The sequence below is a fragment of the Ranitomeya variabilis genome, chromosome 1 (genome assembly GCF_051348905.1).
Source record: "Ranitomeya variabilis isolate aRanVar5 chromosome 1, aRanVar5.hap1, whole genome shotgun sequence".
Lineage (NCBI taxonomy): Eukaryota > Metazoa > Chordata > Amphibia > Anura > Dendrobatidae > Ranitomeya > Ranitomeya variabilis.
This window is the reverse complement of record NC_135232.1, coordinates 128,667,382-128,686,089: the sequence shown is the minus strand read 5'-3', so window position 1 is coordinate 128,686,089 and position 18,708 is coordinate 128,667,382.

Here is an 18,708-nt window from a genome sequence, read left to right as displayed (position 1 = left end):
TCACGCTTCAAAATTGTTGCATCCCTCTGCAAGACATCTCACAATTTTGGACTTCAGAGCCCATCAAATCTCTCTTCTGATCCATTTTGCCAAAGGAAAGGAAGTTGCCTAGTAATTAAGCACACCTTATATAGGGTTTTGATGTCATTAGACAACACCCCTTCTTATTACAGAGATGCACATCACCTGATTTACTTAATTGTTAGTTGGCTTTCAAGCCTGAACAGCTTGGAGTAGGACAACATGTATAAAAAGTATCATGTGATCAAAATACACCTTGCCTAATAATTCTGCACACAGTGTAGATCTAACCCCATCCCTAACCCCAACCCTAGCCCTAACTGCAAAGAATTTTTAAAAATATATTTCTTTGTTTTATTATTTTTACTAAACTAAGGGGGTGACAAAGAGGGGTTTGATTTACTATTTTTTTTATTTTGATCACTGTGATAGAGTCTATCACAGTGATCAAAATGAACCAATAGGAAAAATCTCCTATTCATGCCGGGTGCCGGCTGGCAGATCTCACTGGGCGCACTGTGCGATTGCCATTTTCTTACCAGGAAAATTACACAAAGGGCCGGAGGGTCCAGGGATTCCAGAGGTACCAGGGGACCTTGGGGGAGCCTATTTATCTCTCCGCTGGTATGCTAGGTCATGTCAGAGAGCTGAGATCCCAGATATTTTACGACACTGGGGGCGCTATACACTTATTTATCAGTGCCATTAAAAAGCGGCCATTCTGGCCCACTGAGGAAGCTTACGCAAATCGCGCGTAGAGGCGTGTATTTACATTAATGGACATTGTCATGGGTAAGAACCACTAATAATAATATTAGCTCCTTTGCTATGTAGGTTTTTGTCTATGAGTGATCACTGATCAGATGAACTTTCATGACATTTCGTCATAATTCAGCTATGTAGCAATAGGGAGGGTGCCACTCCTAGGGAAGGAAAAAAATATTTTGCACTGCCACTTTACATGTATTTATACTTTGGTAGGGGAATTTTTACCTATATGACTGGCTATGTGAATTACCATTTTTTCCATGTCTCATGCCTGTGATGTAACACTATTTTTTACTGGTGCACCTTAGGCCAAACTCAAATAGCTTTGACCTGTGATATATTGAATGTCTGTCATGATTTATTGTGTTATTAAAGCTATATCTTTTTAAGTATTTTGAATTTGTTTGGTGGTTAATTTGCTCCATATTTTTGCAGTTAAATACTCTTCTTTTGGTGTGCCCGCCAAAAGCAGGGTGCTACTGGCTGGGGTAGTTATCCCTGGATGGCCCGAAAACGCGGACACAGCAGAAGAGTGATATTCTGTCATTTGCACAATCTTGTGTACTTGCTAGGAAAATACTATCTGTTGTTTATTGTTGATGACCCAATAAAGTCTTATTGGAGTGTCTGAGTAGTGTTTTGTCTGAATAGTGCTCTGCCCTTGTAGAAGGATTATGGATATAGAGTGGGATGAACCCTGGCCAGTGCAATCTTTCTACAGAAAGCCAGGCCGACAGACGAAAGCACCCACTGACCCTTGTGTCTCCACGCTCCTTTAGATGAGGATTGTTCCAAATAGGGATGTATTTAGAGCAGGTCTTCATTCCTAACAGATTTTTACAAGTCAACCAAATGTTATGTATAAAAAATAAAGTAGGGATTTGTTTCAAGCAACCCTTAAATGTATGGGATTCCAGAATCACTATTAAATTTTTGCTTTTCCCATGTGTTTTGGCACTGATATCCCGGTTTTATGCATCCCCTCCAGGGCCTACCCCCTAAAGCAGGGGTGGGGAACTTCAGGCCTGCGGACCTTTTACAGCCTTAGATTACCTTTTTACAATGTCCCTGGGCAAATTCCCTGGGACCACAGTGTTTGGGCTGCTGGCCCATTAATTTCTTTTCGCTCTATGAGTGCATGCACGCAGTGTTCAATACTGAGCGCTCAGGTGTGTGTAATGAAAGATTATGTTGTGAAACCAGTTTTAGCATCAGAGCATAATTTGTGGGCAGAGTCAGAGCGCAATTTGCATGGCCATACCCAAATGGCCCATAATAGAAAAAAAGATTCCCCACCCATGCTTTAAAATGTTTAAATTGGGAAGCTACTTCAGCTTAAACTCCTGCAGAAGTTTCATGAATCCAAGCTTAGCGCTCACCCTGGAATATCGGCCACGCACCTGGTGGTGGCTAAGATCTTCAGATGTCTGACTTCCACGAGACAGAATGACTGGTGTGATGTACTGCCATTGGCGGAGTTCGCCTTCAATAGTCAGGCGAGCCAAACTACCGGTATGTCTCCTTTCATGATCAATTATGGATTTATTCCACATTTCAGTGAGTTTTCTCATTTGGATTCTGGGTTTCCTGGGGCTGAGGGTTCTGTTCAGCGATTAAAGAATATGTGGGCGGAGGTCCAGCGGAATATCTCCAGGTCTCAAGGGAGATATAAATTTTTTGCTGACAGAAAAAGAACCCCAGGTCCTGTGTTTCAGGTTAGGGACAAAATTTGGCTCTCCACGCCAAACATTAAGTTGAAGGTTCCATCAGCCAAGTTGGGCCCCGAGTTCATTGGCCCATACAAGGTTGTGGAAAAGATCAATCCAGTAGCATACAGGTTGTGTCTACCAGTCTCATTCAAAATCCCTAACATCTTCCATAAATCCCTACTGAAACCTTTTTTGGCAGTTCGGGGGGAGTCCGGGTCCGCTGCTGGTTATATCCCTTATAAATGGTGACGACATGTTTCTGACCTTCTCGGAGATGCAGAACAGCAACTATCTAGTATGGCTGTTCAGACAGCTTTACCTTTATACCTTCATCAGTCTTTTTATCTACTGTTGGTTGGTGCAGCGGTCGGTACAGGATCTGGTTCATTGGAAAGGGTATGGGCCAGAGGACAGGTCCTGGGTTGTGGCCCGTTTAGTACACGCAGATCGCTTGGTTCGTGCATTTCATTCCAGGTATCCTGGTAAGCCTGGGGGTCCAGTGGCCCCCCGTTGAGAGGGGGGTACTGTCATGGTTTGTCTGGGTTGGTTCTTCTAGGGTTAATTCCTGTAGCCTCACATTGATCCTGTGTGTACTTTTTATAGCCTCCATCTGGGAGTTTCCTTTGTCAGTGATACTTCCGCCCTTAGCTAAGTGTATTGACACCTGAGTGTGTTTTGTGCTGTGTGCTGGTTTGCTTGATTCCTTGGCTTTTTGACTCGGTCTGTTCTCTGGATACTGTTTGTTGGATTCCGTCTCTGTACTTTCTCTTCCGTTTGGTATTGACCTCTGCTTGGCCCCTAATATCCTTTCTGTCTAGTCCCTTGGTACCGTTGTGCTATCCCGTGCTCTGACCCCGGCCTGATCTGTTTACGTCTCTGTCTGTGCCCCTTGGTAGCTCTGTTCTTTAGTTTCCTTTCTAGGAGTTTTCCTTCAGCTTCTAGCTCCCTGGAGCATATGACACGCTCTCCAGCAGTCAGGTGATTCAGGTCTTGTCAGGCCTGAAGCAATCTCTCTCCAGTCTCACATACCTGGGAGTCTGTGGCTATCTCCGGGTCCTGTCTTCCCAGGAGATAGCATCGGTGAGTGTCACTTATAACTCCCTTCGGGATAAGAAGTGTCTTATAAGTAGGCAAGGAATCAAATGCAACTAATAATACATATTACAAAGTTTCTTCTATTTGCCAGGACTATTGATTTTTGTAAAACTTGTGGTAAACACAATTCTTAATTAAGTAATAACCAGGTGGAAAGATCATTTTGCCAATCTCCCTAATGTCTCTTGTTTAAAGTATATAGATATGAAGTCAGGAGGTTATATAAATCTAGTGCAGAATCTCCTACAACTTTTTTGTATGTGTGTAGCTGGTTGTGGAATGTATTTTCATACAATCAAAAAATCCCTCCATGACCATAAGGTTATTGTGTGGCCACTAGAACATCACTATCTGTGTGCATGAGGCTTTTGTATTCAAAGAGTTATGTTTTCCTAGAGAACACTGCCTTTTTGCCTGTGTCTTTGGAAGTTGGTGGAAGTGCCAATTCTTCTTTCATCTCAGATGTCTCTTGTATTGTGGACTGATTGTGTTTTGTATGATGTAGAGCCAATTGTCATATAGGTCTTCTGGTTTTTTTTTTCAAATTTAGAAGTGTAAATTGTTATGGGGTCATAAGTGGCCTAGGACTAAATCTATCTAGTATGACAAAATAAAATACCCTTGACTGTAATGAGTAAGACTGAAGGACATAAAGGTTAAATTCGTCACCTTACGACCATTCCCACCAGAATCTCCATCAACTGCTTCACCACTGGCCTTTTTCACTCTCTTTATAGCCCTTCTCCAAGAAATTTAAGTCCTCACATATATTTCTGTATCATTAGATAGGGTGTTATGATTGAAGAGACAGAAGATTCAGATATGTCACAGGCAATAACAATCTCAGCAGCTCAGCTGACAATATCAGTTTAGATACGTAGTAACATTTTATGTCTTTCAGATACAGATATCTGAAAGCAAACACCTCAAGAAATCCATTAAATCTAATTGTCCCCATTATACGAAGCTAACACTTTTTAGTCTTAAATCCTCTCAATCTAAGAATTGTCTACTTCATTATACCATGGTGATAAGCACAAGGTTTTTCAAACATACACAATGTACAGTCATGGAAATATCACACAGCAGACATGTTTTGTTGTGTTTCTTTTACCTATACCCACAGTAAGACAATATTACCTTTGTATAGTTTGCAACTAATAGATACATTTTTTACTTTGTTTTTACTAAAGCAGAGAGAAAGTTTCAATTGTATCTGAATTTATTGTGGAAATATTATATTTATTTATGCGATTACTGGTTAAAATGGCATATCTTTACATATCTGTGCGTGATGCACGATTCGCCTTCAAACTTCTTGAACAGCATGTCCACATTGAACTTTCCTTTGACCTCTCATCCAACCTCCTCTTCAACAACCTGTAATCCTGAATCCTTCCTCACCTTGCCTCTGAAACTGCCCTTACCAAAATTATTTATGATTTACTAACCACCAAAGTAAACAGACAATTCTCTGTACTCTCCCTTCTAAACCTGTCCTCTGCCTTTGACACAGTCAACCCCTCCCTCCTACTACAGATGTTCTCTTCTATTGGCATCAAAGATCTTTCCTTCTACTGGTTCTCCTCATACCTCTCTACAAGCACATACTTGCTCTTCCTGCCCTCACTATGTAGGTGTCTCTCAAGGCTCTGTCCTGGGACCACTACTTTTCTCCAGCTATACCTTTGGCCTGGTACAAGTCATAAAGTAATGAGGACTCCAGTATTGTCTATGACATTCAAATCTACCTTTCTAGCACAGACATCACCTCTTTGTTGTCCATAATCCCAGCGTGTCTATTAGCTATCCATCCTCTTCTCATAATGCTTCCTAAAACTTAATATGGACAAACCTGAACACATCATCCTTCTTCATCCCACTTAACTCTCCTACGAGACCTACAGTGGGGAAAATAAGTATTTGATACACTGCCAATTTTGCAAGTTTTCCCACCTACAAAGAATAGAGAGGTCTGTGATTTTTATCATAGTTACACTTCAACTGTTAGAGACGGAATCTAAAAAAATCCAGAAAATCAAATGGTATGATTTTTACATAATTAATTTGCATTTTAATGTATGAAATTAGAATTTGATACAACAGAAAAGCAGAACTTAATAACTGGCATAGAAACTTTTGTTTGCAATTACAGAGGTCAGACATTTCGTGTAGTTATTGAACAAGTTTGAACACACTGCAGCAGGTATTTTGGCCCACTCCTCCATACAGATCTTCTCCAGATCTTTCAGGCTTCAGGGATGTCGCTGGGTAACATGGGGCTTTAGCTCCCTGCAAAGATATTCTATTGAGTTTAGGTCTGGAGACAGGCTTGGCCACTCCAGGACCTTGAAATACTTCTCACAGAGCCACTCCTTAGCTGCCCTGGCTGTGTGCTTTAGGTAATTGTCATGCTGGAAGACCCAGCCATGACCCATCTTCAATGCTCTGAGGCAAGGAAGTTGTTAGCCAAAATCTTGCGATAGATTACACCATTCATCCTTCCTTCAATACAGTGCAGTCATCCTGTCCCCTTTGCAGAAAATCACCCCAAAGTATGATGTTTCCCAACCATGCTTCACGGTTGGGACAGTGATCTTGTGGTTGTACTCATACTTCTTCTTCCTCCAAGCACGGCGAGAGGAGTTGATACCAAAAAGTTCTATTTCAGTTTCATCTGACCACATGACTTTTTTCCCTGCCTCCTCCTGATCATCCAGATGGTCAATGGTAAACATCAAATGGGCCTGGACATGTGCTGGCGTTAGCAGGTGGATCTTGCATGCCCAATAGGATTTTAATCCATAACGGAGTAGCATGTTACTAAAGCTAATGTTTGAGAATGTGGTTCCAGCTCCCTTCAGGTCATTGACCAGGTCCTCTCTTGTAGTTCTGAGTTTATTCCTGACATTTCTCAGAATTATCCTTACCCCAAGAGGCAAAATCTTGCATGGAGCCCCAGACTGAGGTTAATTGACAGTGATCTTGAATTCTTGCATCTTATAATAATTGCGCTAACCGTTGTTCCCATCTCACCAAGTTGCTTGCCTATTGTAGCTGTAGCTCATCCCAGGTCTACAATCAGAGAAGTGTCTCGGGCCCAAAGGAGTAATTGACTCTAGAATCCCACCCTACAGCTATATGCAAATATCTGTTAGCTGTTATCCCTGTTATAGTGGAGCATCAACTGTAAAACCCAGGTGGTTCCTACACATCTACTGTGTGTAGACCATAGCTGTTATGTACAATTATGGTAGTTTGCATTAAAACAATTTATCACCGATCCACAGGTTAGGTAGATGATAACTTATTGATCAGTGGAATCCCACTGGAAATCACACCAATAGGCAGAACAGGGAATTTTTTTTATCCCTGACAGGGCACTTTTATCCCATTTGAAAATGAAGTGGCAGGTCATATATCTGACTGCAGCTCCATTCATCCTCTTTGGGGCTTCCAGAAAAAGCCAAGTGCAGCAATCATCAGCTACTTAAGAAATGAATGGATTCAGTGGTCGAACCGAACATGCCGCTTCATTCTAATGGGGAAAATATTGCATATTCTGCATATCGGTGCAGGTTGCAGCAATTAATAACTTATCTCTTATCCTTAGTCCACATTCACATGTTCAGTAAGGCGGTCAGTATTTTACATCAGTATTTGTTAGCCAATATCAGGAGTGGAACAGTCAGAAGAAAAGGATAATAGAAACACGTGCACCACATCTGCATTTTTCACGCGCTCCTGGTTTTGGCTTATAAATATGGATATAAAATACTGACCAAATACTGAACATGTGAACATTGCCTTAGGATAGGTGATTACTTGTTTTCACAGGAGAATATCTGTAAGTACATATTTGCTACTGCATAATAGTCACAGGGTAGAGAGGGGTTAAAATTCCAAGTATATAATCTCTACTAAATATAAAGAATCTTCTCCTTATGGATATCAAAGAGAACAAGTGACCTCCATACATAATACAATCCACTATATCAAGACCACTAATACCACATACAATGGAACCACACCACCACACCATGACCACACCATATTACCATGACATACTGACCAAATAATACTACATACAAAGGGAAAGAAAACAGCCACACTAAAAGGGCAGGGCCCGCTCCTCTTCTGTACTAGTCTGCCACTGTTATTTTGTTAATTGTAGTTTGTATTTGTATTTTGTATGTAAACCCTTTTTGCATGTACTGCACGATGGAATCAGTGGTGATCTAAAAATTATAATAATGATAAGTGGACAGAGCATGGATCCTCAACATTTGGTATCTGAAAGTCTATAGAACTTTGAGAGTTAGCCAAGTACATCACTCGAATGCAGGCTCGGACTGGCCCATAGGGGAACAGGGGAATCCCCTGGAGGGCCCCTTTGCAGATCTGGGCCCGCAATCCCCCCTGTCTGGGCAGTACTTTACATAATTCACTTGATTTACTTCGTACAGAAAAAGCAGCATCTCATTCATTAACCAAACTACCCAAAAGTTTACGGTCACCCAGACAATTTTGTGTTTTCCATGAAAACTCATGCTTTTATTAATCAAACGAGTTGCCAAATGAATTGAAAATCTAGTCCAGACATTGACAAGGTTCAAAAAAAAGATTTTTATTTGAAATAATTTTCTCCTTCAAACGTTGCTTTTGTCAAAGAATTCCAGCATTGCAGACCTTTGGAATTCTAGCAGTTAGTTAGCTGAGATAATATGGAAAAATTCCATCCAATGCTTCCAGAAGCCTCTTCCACAAGTTGGTTTGGCTTGATGGGCACGTTTTGCTTACCATACGGTCAAGCTGCTCCCACAGCAGCTCAATGGGGTTGAGATCTGGTGACTGCAATGGCTACTCCATTACAGATAGAATAACAGCTGCCTGCTTCATTCCTTAATAGTTCTTGCACAATTTGGAGTTGTGCTTTGGGTCATTGTCCTGTTGTAGGATGAAATTGGCTTCAATCAGGCGCTGTCCACAGGGTGTGGCATGGCTTTCCAAAATAGAGTGATAGCCTTCCTTATTCAAAATCCCTTTTACCTTGTACAAATCTCCCACTTTACCTGCACCAAAGCAAACCCAAACCATCACATTATCTCCACCATGCGTGACAGATGGCGTCAGGCACTCTTCCAGCATCTTTTCAGTTGTTCTGCATCTCACAAAGTTTCTTCTGTGTGATCTAAACACCTCAAACTTGGATTTGTCTGTCCATAACACTTTTTTCCAGTCTTCCGCTGTCCAATGTCTGTATTCTTTTGCCCATATTAATCTTTTCCTTTTATTAGCCAGTCTCAGATATGACTTTTTCTTTGCCACTCTACCCTGAAGGCCAGCATCCCGGAGTCGTCTCTTCACTGTAGATGTTGACAATGGAGTTTTGCGTGCACTATTCAATGAAGCTGCCAGTTGAGGACCTGTGAGGCATCGATTTCTCAAACTACAGACTCTAATGTACTTGTCTTGTTGCTCAGTTGTGTAGCGAGACCTCCCACTTCTCTTTCTACTCTGGTTAGAGACTGTTTGTGCTCTCCTCTAAAGGGCGTAGTACACACCGTTGTAGGAAATCTTCAGTTTCTTGGCAATTTCTCGCACCGAATAGGCTTCATTTCTAAGAACAAGAATAGACTGTCGAGTTTCACATGAAAGTTCTTTTTTTCTGGCCATTTTGAGAGTTTAATGGAACCAACAAATGTAATGCTCCAGATTCTCAACTAGCTCAAAGGAAGGTCAGGTTTATAGGTTCTATATTGCATTATAAAACCAGATGTTTGCAGCTAGAATAGTCACTTACCACATTAACAATGTATAGTGTGTATTTCTGAATCATTTAATGTTAGCTTTTCTTTCAAAAATAGGAAAATTTCAAACTGATCCTAAACTTTTGAACTGTAGTGTAGGTACATTTGCGAACAAGGGTCATGTAATACTTGTATGCAGGTGAAAAGTGCCCCCCCAAAATCAATGTTACTGGTGGGCCCTTGGCACCCTAGTCACACACTGCTCGAATGTCTCCGGGTGTCCCAAAGATAATAGATAAATCAATGGCATACGTGTCAATTGGGTCATAATTAGTGATGAGCGAATATACTTGTTACTCGAGATTTCCCGAGCATGCTCGGGTGACCTCCAAGTATTTTTTAGTGCTTGGAGATTTAGTTTTTATTGCAGCAGCTGAATGATTTACATCTGTTAGCCAGCATAAGTACATGTGGGGATTCCCTAGCAACCACGCAACCCCCACATGTACTTATGCTGGCTATCAGATGTAAATCATTCAGCTGCGGCAAGAAAAACTAAATCTCCGAGCACTAAAAAATACTCGGAGGACCCCCGAGCGTACTCGAGAAATCTCGAGTAATGAGTATATTCGCTCATCACTAGTCATACTAACAGGGCAGAGTAAAGCCCTGTAGTCAGAATTCATGTGGGTCCAAGTGTTTAGACCCCAGCGATCAAGAAATTATCACCTACCCTGTGGAAAGGTTTTAACTTGCCCTTTTCGAAGTAACCTTTTAATTTCTATATGAAATACCATAAGTATTAGAAGTTCTAAGTGCATCAATGGTTTATAATAACATTGAAAAACAGTATAAATTACGATTTTTTTTACATGCACAGTATATCTTAATACTAATTTATCATTGATATATTAAAAGTGATGGTTTCAGCTATTTACAGTGCCTGGTAAAGTGGCTGCTCTTCTAAAGAGCACAATTCAAACAACATGCACATAAAGCTCTTAACAGGAAATATGTTTTTTCAATAATGAAACATTCTTGTTTAATACAAATATGGCAGCGAGCCAAGCAGCCTTTGTAAGTTACTGCAATGACTTTCGACTAATTTAAGATGTCCCCTATAAATTTCCCTTTGGTCCAGCTCTACTTCAGTCCTATGTTGTTGTCTGCACATTACTTTTCCGTCATTGTCAGGTTTCATGTAGGAATTATTGCCGATAAAATGACAGCAATATGGAATAGGAATTATCATAAAAATAAAATGTCAGAAATCCTCCAACTGATTTGTATTTATCTTGATTGTAATGGTATAGGATTTAAGTGCTTCAAAAAAAAGGATTAATGCACAAATGATAGAAAATCATTTTAGCTCGTTCATGAAGAAGCATATTTCTTCCCTTTTTAGAATATTTCCATTTTTATATTTTATCTCACTTTTACAGGGAATAAAACACAAGGGCAACTCAATGAGCTTCAGTTACGGAAGTAGACATTATTACTAGGACCAGAAAAATATTCCTTTGCATGGAATAAAGCATTGGTTTCTCTCAAATATTTCCATTGTGGATCGTAAGTTAAAATGAAGCTTCACCTTGAAACAACTTTAAAAGAATATTCTGTATTTGCCAACGTGGCTTTTCAAAATGTAGCCAATTGGTGCAGGTTTGATTCCTTGTATCCCATAGCAAGACCCATCTACAGGGTGGGCCATTTATATGGATACACATAAATAAAATGGGAATGCTTGGTGATATCAACTTCCTGTTTGTGGCACATTAGTATATGGGAGGGGGAAAACTTTTCAAGATGGGTGGTGACCATGGCGGACATTTTGAAGTCAGCCATTTTGGATCCAACTTTATTTTTTCCAATGGGAAGAGGGTCATGTGACACATCAAACTTATTGAGAATTTCACAAGAAAAACAATAGTGTGCTTGGTTTTAACATAACTTTATTCTTTCATGTGTTATTTACAAGTTTATGACCACTTATAAAATGTGTTCAAAGTGCTGCCCATTGTGTTGGATTGACAATGCAACCATCTTCTCCCACTTTTGACACACTGATAGCAACACCGCCGAAGAAATGCTAGCACAGGCTTCTAGGATCCGTTGTTTCAGATGCTGCACATCTCGTATCTTCACAGCATAGACAATTGCCTTCAGACGACCCCAAAGATAAAAGTCTAAGGGGGTCAGATCGGGAGACCTTGGTGGCCATTCAACTGGCCCACGACGACCAATCCACTTTCCAGGAAACTGTTCATGTAGGAATGCTCAGACCTGACACCCATAATGTGGTGGAGGGAGAATCACATGACACTCTCTCCTCCATCACTGTTTTCAACTTTATTGGCATCTATGACGCTTGATGCGGGGGGGTAGCACGGGGCCCCTCTTACTCAGAGGACCCATAGTGGCCACTGGCTGGGGACCCCTAGAGGAGCGGGGGCCTTAGGCAGCTGCCTGATGTGCCTGCCCCTGATGCTGGCCCTGCAGGGGTGCAAGGAATTATACCTGCCCAATCAATGACATTTTGAAACACCATTTTGTCAAATTTAGAATATCCTTTTAAATTTATTTCACTTTAATAAACTGTATAGATTACTTAAACAGTTTAACTCAACAGGGTGTGCAATTTCACAGTTAGATATAGGAAATGTTCATTGTTTGTGGACCATTTCCACCATACTAGGGACAAAAACAATATTCATCCCTGACATCCTATATTTTAAATGTCAAATCCAAGGATAGTCATGATAACCAGCAGAGCTTAGCAATAATGGGGACATTTAACTTTCAATTAAGTTGCCAAACATTTAACAAAAACCTTACTGGAAGCTAAACAGACCCCATCATAGACAAAGAGATAACTCTGATGGTATGTGCATCCACGATTGAACAAGTACAGCTTTCAGCAAAACAGATGGTGGCTTTTGTGCGGTATTCCTGTACTGATGCTAATTCTGGTAATGTATTACTGTACTGATGGAGGGTGTGCAGTGTATTTCTGTACTAATGGTCACTGTGGTAAAGAACTCCTGTACTGATGATGGGTCTAGTCATGTATTCCTGACCTCATGATGGTTTTGGTGATGTATCCATGTACTGATGACAGCTCTGGTGATATATTCATGTACTAATTGTCATACTGGTGACATTTTCATGCACTGGTTATTGTACTGTATCTCTGTACTTATGATGACTGTGGTTATGTATTCCTGTACTGATGATGGTTTTAGTACTGCATTCATGTGGTGCTGATGGTACTGGGGCTGTATTTATGTAGTGATAATGGTTCTAGTGAAGTACTTATCACCACAACATCATCATTACATAGCTATGATACCAAAAGCATCATCAGTACACAAATTAAACACATGAATACACCATTAACACCACCATCTATACATGAATGAAGTAGCAGAATCAAACTACAAAAACAAAGCTTAGTATAGTGATCAATGGCAATGTCAGGTCAACTCCATATACATTTGTATCGCATGAACCTACAACTCCCATTACATCTTTAATAGTGGTAAGGAGACACTGTCAGTTGTTGTTAATAGCCATCATCAGACTGCATACCATAAAGGAACCACAGTGCTGATGAAAACAAGTCAGTATCATAAATAAACATTTACATCCAGGTATCTTATAGGTGACTTCTCTGAGTGTATTCATTTTCAATCCTTTCATCTCTACCTCGTTCAGATGCCATTTTGACTTTTCACACCCACAGCTCGTTTTTGCAGATTTACCTCTTCTCCATCCTGTGCAGCACATCCCCACACAGTACCCTTAAAATAAGAGTGTTATTATAATGCTATTTGCAAAAAAAATCAGTCCATAGTGTGATCTAAATAAGTGTCTTATAGTATATGGTCTCCACGCTGTCTGCCCTTACAAGCTACACCAACCACACAGTCTGCCTTATGACCTAGAACTAGATGAAGCTGGTTTGATGAGTGATAACCATTGGGTTTCTCCACTGACATTCCTCTAGACAGCTTTGGATTCCATATTATGGATTTGACAAACTGTATACTATAGCATTAATCACACGCTATACAGTCATGGCTAAAGGTGTTCGCACCCTTTAAGTAATTCCTGAAAATGAAGCATTTTCTCAGAAAATTATTGTAATTACACATTTTTCATTATACACATGTTTATTTCCTTTGAGTGCATTGGAACAACACAAAAAAACCTCAAATTGAATGTAATTTCATACAAACCCCAAAAATGTGCCAGACAAAATTGTGTGCACCTTTCCAAAATTTTCGATTGATAACTTTGTTTCAAGCATCTGATGCTCATTCAAACTCCCCTTTGGTAAGTAACAGGTGTGGACAATATAAAAATCACACCTGAAACCAGTTTAAAAAGGCGAGAAGTTGACTCAATCTTTGCATTATGTGTCTCTGTGTGCCACACTTAGCATGGAGAACAGGAAGAGAAGAAGACAACTGTCTGAGGTCTTAAAAACTAAAATTGTTGAAAAATATCAACAATCTCGAGGTTACAAGTCCATCTAGTAACATCAGAGATTTTGATGTTCCTTTGTCCATGGTCTGCAACATAATCACGAAGATTGCAACCCATGGCACTGTAGCTAATGTCCCTGAACATGGATGGCAGAGAAAAATAGATTAAAGGTAGCAACGTAGGATAGTCTGAATGGTGGATAAGCAGTCCCAATCAAGTTCCAAAGAAATTCACTGTGAGTCGCAATGTAGTGCCCAGTGTCAGAAAGTTGGGTTTGCGTTCTATGTCGTGGGTCTTCCAGCAGGACAATAACCCCAAACATACTTCAAGAAGCACCCAGGAATGGATAAAAAGAAAGTGCTAGAGAATTCTGGAGTGGAAAGTAATGAGCCCAGTTCTAAATCACATTGAACATCTGTGGAGAAATCTTTAAATTTCTGTTGGGAGAAGGCACCTTTCAAATATGAGAGACCTGGGGCAGTTTCCAAAAGAAGAGCAGTCAAGAATTCCAGTTGAGAGGTGTAAGAAACTTGTTGATGCTTATAGGATGCTATTGATTGCAGTTATTTATTCCAAAAGGTGTGCAACCAAAATTTAACTTGAGGGTGGCAACAATTTTGTCCAGCCCAATTTTGGGGTTTTGTGTGAAATTATGCACAATTTGTCTTTTTTCCACATTTTGTTGTATTGTATCAGTAATTGGAATAATTATCTAGGAGAACTACTTCATTTTCTGGAACAATTCCAAGGGTGCAAACACTTTTGGTCATAACTGTATTTTATAGCTGTTAATAATAATAATCTTTATTTTTTCTATAGTGCTAACATATTCCGCAGCGCTTTACAGTTTGCACACATTATCATTGCTGTCCCCGATGGGGCTCACAATCTAAATTCCCTATCAGTATGGTTTTTTTGGAATGTGGGAGGAAACCGGAGAACCCGGAGGAAACCCACGCAAACACGGGGAGAACACACAAACTCCTTGCAGATGTTGTCCTTAGTGGGATTAAGTTTATCTTTAACCAGTTATACTATATTTCTTTATTTATGGGCTACATATTGTGATTTATGTGCCTTAATTTATTTATGCATTGTTTCTGTATGCTCTTTCATATTTATATAAATTGGTATTCACATTTTATTAACTTTAATGTTTGCACTCCAATATTAGCACATATTGCACCTTGTTTAATATCCTCTGCATCTCTCATATATTTAGGATTTACATCTGAATTTATTGTCACTAGAAATGCTCTAAAACTAATGCTCGGATGCTCGTTTCGAGTAATGAGCATAATGGGAGTCAAGGGGAAAGCCGAGCATTTTTCCAGCAGACCCTATAAGGAGGTCTGGGGGCAGTTAAAATGTTGAAATGGATGGAAAAAGTGCAGAGTGGAAGGAGAACAGCAAGGGGAAGACCCCTGGAAGCTTCTCTGACTCCCAGATCGCTGCGTAGAACAATGGTGTCACACTTTTACTCCTCCACTTTAAGGACTGACAATAAAACATTCAAAATCAAAGATAAATTGGGGTTTACAGGAAAAAAATGTTAAGAAACATTCTATTCTGTATAATGTCTTATATATAAGGCAAAATGTAAAAAATATTTTTACAAAATAATCTAAGTAGAACAAAATTGAAAATTTTATTGAAAATTGGATATTCAGTGTAACTTCCAAAAATTTGATGGAAGAGGGCCTCTGATACACCATCTCTTAGACATAAAAGAGGGCCTCATACACATTCTGTTCAAACTGTCATGTAGCGGTACGCCTAGATTCATAAAGGCTATGCACTAAGTGCATAGACTGCCAAAAATTACAACCACCCTTGAAGGCACTAACTGTAGTGCCTCACTCAAATATCGAGAACAAAGTGTAGTTGTGGTACTCCGACACTCAAAGGCTCTTCACACAGTGCAAAACAAAAAAAATTATAAGGAGGGTCAGCCATAAACCCTTTGTTAGGCACGCATGTGGCAAAAGTGGTTTGTACCCTGGAGGAGCGTAGCTAAACATCTACCTTGGTGTTCACTGGAGCCTCTTCAGGCATCCAGCAATATGGACTGCCACTTTGGACAGGTTCCAATTGTGCAGACAGGATGGCCACTTGTTCAGACACATATGTACAGTTCAGGAACAGCTGATGCGGCCACAAGGTACAGATACATCAGACGCAGTTTAAGGAAACGAACACATCCAAAGCAGTCACAGGAAACAATGACAACCTATACTGGACTAACAGGACACAGGATAAAGGAATAACTTTTATGAACTAGGGATGGGACCTGGCAACATACAGTTGCACATACCAACACATGTAACAATAAACTATAGAGGTTTCTCATGCACCTCCCAATAGGGGAGGGTGCTTTTTATACAAGATACCTCCCAGCTCTCTATACGCACATACCAGTAAGAAGGAGCATGCCGAGGACCATGCCAGAGACAGGGCATTAAGCTGGCATCCATGCATGGAGAGAGAAGGGGGACACCATGCAGGGGTGCCAGCAGTAGTGCAATATGCTTGAAGGCACTAAATGGATTTCCTCATAAAAAATTAAGAAAGTGTAGTTGTGGCACTTCTACACTCATAAAGGCTTTGCACTATGTTCAAAGCTGGGAAATAATTAGGAGGGTCATCCAGTCATCTATAGACACCTGAAAGGCAACAACTGGAGAACTTCATTCAAATATTTGAAAAGTGTAGTTGATGTACTCCTACACTCATAAAGGCTTTGCACAAAGTGCAAAGTCAGGAAAAAATTATAAGGAGGGTCATCCAGACATCCAAAGATCCCTGAAAGGCAATGACTGGCTGACTTCATTCAAATATATAGAAAGTGTCCTTGATGTACTCCTACACTCATAAAGGCTTTGTCTGCTTCTTCTTCATCTTCCTTGGGAGGCTGTGGGTGCTGCCTCCACCTGCTCCCTGGAGCTTGATTCCCGGGTGTCTGGGCTTTAAGTGACTCAGCTTTGCATAGTGCCAGAGCCCCCAACATGTAAAATTGGGTGAAAGCACCTTGTGTCACCTGCACTATTGCCTGCTCATGCATGGGAGGTGGGGAACCCCAAGGGCAGTCCAATCTTTTGGGGCTGGTAGCTCTGTCTCAAGCTGCCTAAAAGAGCCTCTCCCAGGCCTGTTCATTTTGCAAGACGAGTTCCCCCTGCTCCCTTCCTTCTCGGATTACAACCACCACATACCAGCAATGTCGACCCTCCATTTTGAGGAATGTGACCCTTTCACTAGCCGACTGCTGTTACAACATTCAAGACAAGGGTTCAGTCTCTATGCACGCTGGTTGAATAAGATGTGATGATGATTCCAAAACTCTTCAAAGGACCTCCATCTCCACTGCTGGTCATATGTAATGACTTCCCCCGGAATGCTAACTCTCAGTACTTTGCGGATAACGAGCCTGCTAGCATGTCTCCAGCCCTAGTCCAGGCTTGACTCCTCTCTTCCGACCAGCCTAGTCCCTGTAATCTGCTCACCAGTCAATGGATCCTGAATATCCCATCTGCAGTCCGCAAGAATTCCAGCGGTGAAGGCTGTACCCTGGGTTCGTGCCTTGTGGTTCCGAGAAAGCTGCCGATTCCCAACCACAGGCTCCTGCCACCTCTGTTGTTGCACCAGGTTGGCCTGGCTCCAATATTCCTCCGTTCGCTTCCTTAGGAGTCTCATGTGATCCTGCTATTTTTGTCGCCTTATCGCCCACTAGACACTTTCCAATATATGAATTACTAATTCGATCCAGAATTTATTTCCAGGGCAAATATTTTACACTGTGTTTTGTCCGCCACAAGGATTGCCTATCATTGTGCTCAAAATTGTGCTATTTCAGGGATCCATTGATTTTTTTTGTCGTGTGTTAGTCCAGTTATTAACACTATTTTGCTGCGAAAAAAAAAAATATTCCAGATATTTTAAAGTGGGGTATCTGCGTCACAGGCATCACATATCATTGCACTGAAAATAGTGTCATTTCAGCCCTCCGTTTAATTTTTTTTGTGCTGTGTCTTAGCCTTCTTATTGACACAATTTTACTGTTAAAAAAAATAAAATACAGGCCAGCTAATTTAAAGTCTGGTAACACTTTTTTTGCTGTGTGCTAGCTTCGTTATTCACACTCTTTTGCTGTTAAAAAAAAATACAGGCCAGATAATTTAAAGTGGAGTATCTTTGTCACACGCCTCATCCATCTGTGGGCTAAAAATTGTGCCATCAGAGGGCTCCATTGATTTTTTTTTGCTCTGTTTTAGCCTACTTATTCACATAGTTTTGCTATAAAATAAAAATGCAGGCCAGATAATTTAAAGTCTGGTATCTTCGTCACACGCCTCATCTATTTGTGGGCTAAAAATTGTGCCATTTGAGGGCTACATTGATTTTTTTTGCTGTGTTTTAGCCTACTTATTCACACAGTTTTGCTATAAAATAAAAATACAGGCCAGATAATTTAAAGTCTGGTATCTCCGTCACACGCCTCACCTATCTGTAGGCTAAAAATTGGGGCATTTTTGTGCTCCATTGAACTGTTTTTTCTGTGTCTTAGTCTAGTTATTGACACCAGTTTGCTTAAAAAAAAGGTGCTCCCTACAGGCCAGATATTTCAAACTGTGGTTTTCTGGCACACGGATCACATATAAGTTCGTTCCAAAGTCAGGCATTTGTAGTGAACGTGCAAAATATTGTAGTCCATTTAAAATGGGCAAGGCACATGCCAAGGGCGGGGAAATGGATGTGATGATGCATGCATAGGGCAAGGCCGAGGAAGTGGGCAAGCTGAAATTGGGCCACAACAAACACCCTGTCACAATTACTAGTGCACCGCAGCAACACACTACTATTGAACCCAGAGCAGTGTCAAA